Source organism: Mesoplodon bidens, assembly GCF_964165515.1.
Source record: "Mesoplodon bidens genome assembly, chromosome: 1".
Lineage (NCBI taxonomy): Eukaryota > Metazoa > Chordata > Mammalia > Artiodactyla > Ziphiidae > Mesoplodon > Mesoplodon bidens.
Window position 1 is genome coordinate 146,737,279 of NC_138176.1, and position 3,303 is coordinate 146,740,581.

Here is a 3,303-nt window from a genome sequence, read left to right on the forward strand (position 1 = left end):
ATATGCATACACATTTTACAAAACTATCTCACTAGTTTCATGCATAAACTTTTTTTTTTTATTATCATGGGTCTTTAAGACAGATCATATTATACTGAATAGATGTGTAACCTAAATATTCCTCAATTGGACATTCTGGGTATTAGTTAGAAAAGGGGGGATACCTAGCATCAGGTGGCTTTATCTATTGAAAGCACAAATGGGCTTCCCTGGTGGCGCAGTGGTTGAGAGTCCGCCTGCCGATGCAGGGGACACAGGTTCGTGCCCCGGTCTGGGAGGATCCCACATGCCGCGGAGCGGCTGGGCCCGTGAGCCATGGCTGCTGAGCCTGCGCGTCCGGAGCCTGTGCTTCGCAACGGGAGAGGCCACAACAATGAGAGGCCCACATACCGCAAAAAAAAAAAAAAAAAAAAAAAGCACAACAAGTCGCCTTCATTACATTCTCTAACACCATATACAAAAATAAACTCAAAATGGATTAAAGACCTCAGTGCAACACTGGATACTATAAAACTCCTGGAGGAAAACATAGGCATAACACTCTTCGACATAAATCGCAGCACTTTTTTTTATCCGTCTCCTAAAGCAAAGGAAATAAAAGCAAAAGTAAACAAATGGAATCTAATTAAACTTAAAAGCTTTAGCACAGCAAAGAAAACCATCCAAAAGACAACCTACTGAATGGGAGAAAATATTTGCAAACGATATGACCAATAAGGGATCAATATTTAACATATATAAACAGCTCATATAACTTGACATCAAAAAACAAAAACCCAATTAAGAAGCAGGCAGAAGAAATGAATAGACATTTTTCCAAAGAGGAAATGCAGATGGCCAACAGGCACATGAAATGATGCTCAACATCGCTAATCATCAGGGAAATGCAAATCAAAACCACGATGAGATATCACCTCACACCTGTCAAAACGGCTATCATCAAAAAGAACACAAATAACAAATGTTGGGCTTTTTCACAACGGGTTTGCCGCCAGGATACAGGTGTCGTGAAAACCACCGCTAAACCTAAGCAAAAATGGGAAAGGAGAAGACGCACATCAACATCGTTGTCATCGGACACGTAGATTCGGGGAAGTCCACCACTACTGGCCATCTGATCTACAAATGTGGTGGGATCGACAACAGAACCACTGAAAAGTTCAAGAAGGAGGCTGCCGAGATGGGGAAGGGCTCCTTCAAGTATGCCTGGGTCTTGGACAAACTGAAAGTTGAACGCGAGCGTGGTATCACCATTGATATATCCCTATGGAAATTCGAGACCAGCAAGTACTATGTGACCATCATTGATGCCCCAGGACACAGAGACTTCATCAAAAACATGATTACAGGCACATCCCAGGCTGACTGTGCTGTCCTGATTGTTGCTGCTGGTGTTGGTGAATTTGAAGCAGATATTTCCAAGAATGGGTAGACCCGTGAGCATGCCCTTCTGGCCTACACTCTGGGTGTGAAACAACTAATTGTTGGAGTTAATAAAATGGATTCCACCGAGCCACCCTACAGCCAGAAGAGATACGAGGAAATTGTAAAGGAAGTCAGCACCTACATTAAGAAAATTGGCTACAACCCCGACACAGTAGCATTTGTGCCAATTTCTGGCTGGAATGGTGACAACATGCTGGAGCCAAGTGCTAACATGCCGTGGTTCAAGGGATGGAAAGTCACCCATAAAGATGGCAATGCCAGTGGAACCACCATGCTTGAAACTCTGGATTTCATCCTGCCACCAACTCGCCCAACTGACAAGCCCTTGCATTTGCCCCTCCAGGACGTCTACAAAATTGTTGGTATTGGCACTGTCCCTGTGGGTCGAGGGGAGACTGGTGTTCTCAGACCTGGCATGGTGGTCGCCTTTGCTCCAGTCAATGTGACAACTGAAGCAAAGTCTGTTGAAATGCACCATGAAGCTTTGAGTGAAGCCCTTCCTGGGGACAATGTGGGCTTCAATGTCAAGAACGTGTCTGTCAAAGATGTTCGTCGTGGCAATGTGGCTGGTGACAGTAAAAATGACCCACCAATGGAAGCAGCTGGCTTCACAGCTCGGGTGATTATCTTGAACCATCCAGGCCAAATCAGTGCTGGCTGTGCACCTGTGCTGGATTGTCACACAGCTCACATTGCCTGCAAGTTTGCTGAGCTGAAGGAGAAGATTGATCGTCGTTCTGGGAAAAAGCTGGAAGGTGGCCCCAAATTCTTGAAATCTGATGATGCTGCCATTGTTGATATTGTTCCTGGCAAACCCATGTGTGTTGAGAGCTTCTCTGACTATCCTCCTCTGGGCTGCTTTTCTGTTCGTGACATGAGACAGACGGTTGCTGTGGGTGTCATCAAAGCAGTGGACAAGAAGGCAGCTGGAGCTAGCAAGGTCACCAAGTCTGCCCAGAAAGCTCAGAAGGCTAAATGAATATTATCCCCAATACCTGCCACCCCAGTCTTAATCAGTGGTGGAAGAACGGTCTCAGAATGGTTTGTCTCAATTGGCTATTTAAGTTTAATAGCAAAAGACTGGTTAATGATAACAATGCATCGTAAAACCTTCAGAAGGAAAGGAGAATGTGTTGTGGACCATTTGTTTTGTGTGTGGCAGTTTTAAGTTATTAGTTTTTAAAATCAGTACTTTTTAATGGAAACAACTTGACCAAAAATCTGTCACAGAATTTGAGACCCATTAAAAAAGTTTAATGAGAAAAAATAAAAATTAAAATAAAAAATAATAACAAATGTTGGCAAGGATGTGGAGAAAAGGGAACCTTCGTACACCACTGGTGGGAACGTAAATTGGTGTAGCCACTATGGAAAACAATATGGAGGTTTCTCAAAAAACTAAAATTAGAACTACCATATGACCCAACAATTCCACTCCTGGGTATATATACAGGGGGGAAAAGAAAAAAACCCACTAATCCCAAAAGATATATGTACCCCAATGTTCATAGCAGCATTATTTACAATTGCCTAAGTATGGAAGCAACCTAGGTGTCCAGCAGATGAATGGGTAAAGAAGATGTGGTACATATATATATTTATACAATGGAATATTACTCAGCCATTAAAAAAATGAAATTCTGCCATCTGCAACAACATGGATGAACCTAGAGTGTATTATGCTGAGTGAAATAAGTCAGACAGAGAAAGACAAATACTGTATGATATCACTTATATGCGGAATCTAAAAAAGTACACAAACTAGTGACTATAACAAAAAAGCAGCAGACTCACAGGTATAGAGAACAAACTAGTGGTTACCACTAGGGAGAGGGAAGCGGGGGACAACATAGGGGT

The 3,303-nt window shown here is 42.8% G+C and overlaps 1 pseudogene across 1 annotated transcript; it reads left to right on the forward strand.

Moving 5' to 3' along the window:
* Positions 1–975: 975 nt before the first annotated feature.
* On the forward strand, positions 976–2,728 carry LOC308624775 (elongation factor 1-alpha 1-like; annotated as a pseudogene). Its single transcript has one exon. The product of its transcript is annotated as an elongation factor 1-alpha 1-like (transcript).
* Positions 2,729–3,303: the final 575 nt, after the last annotated feature.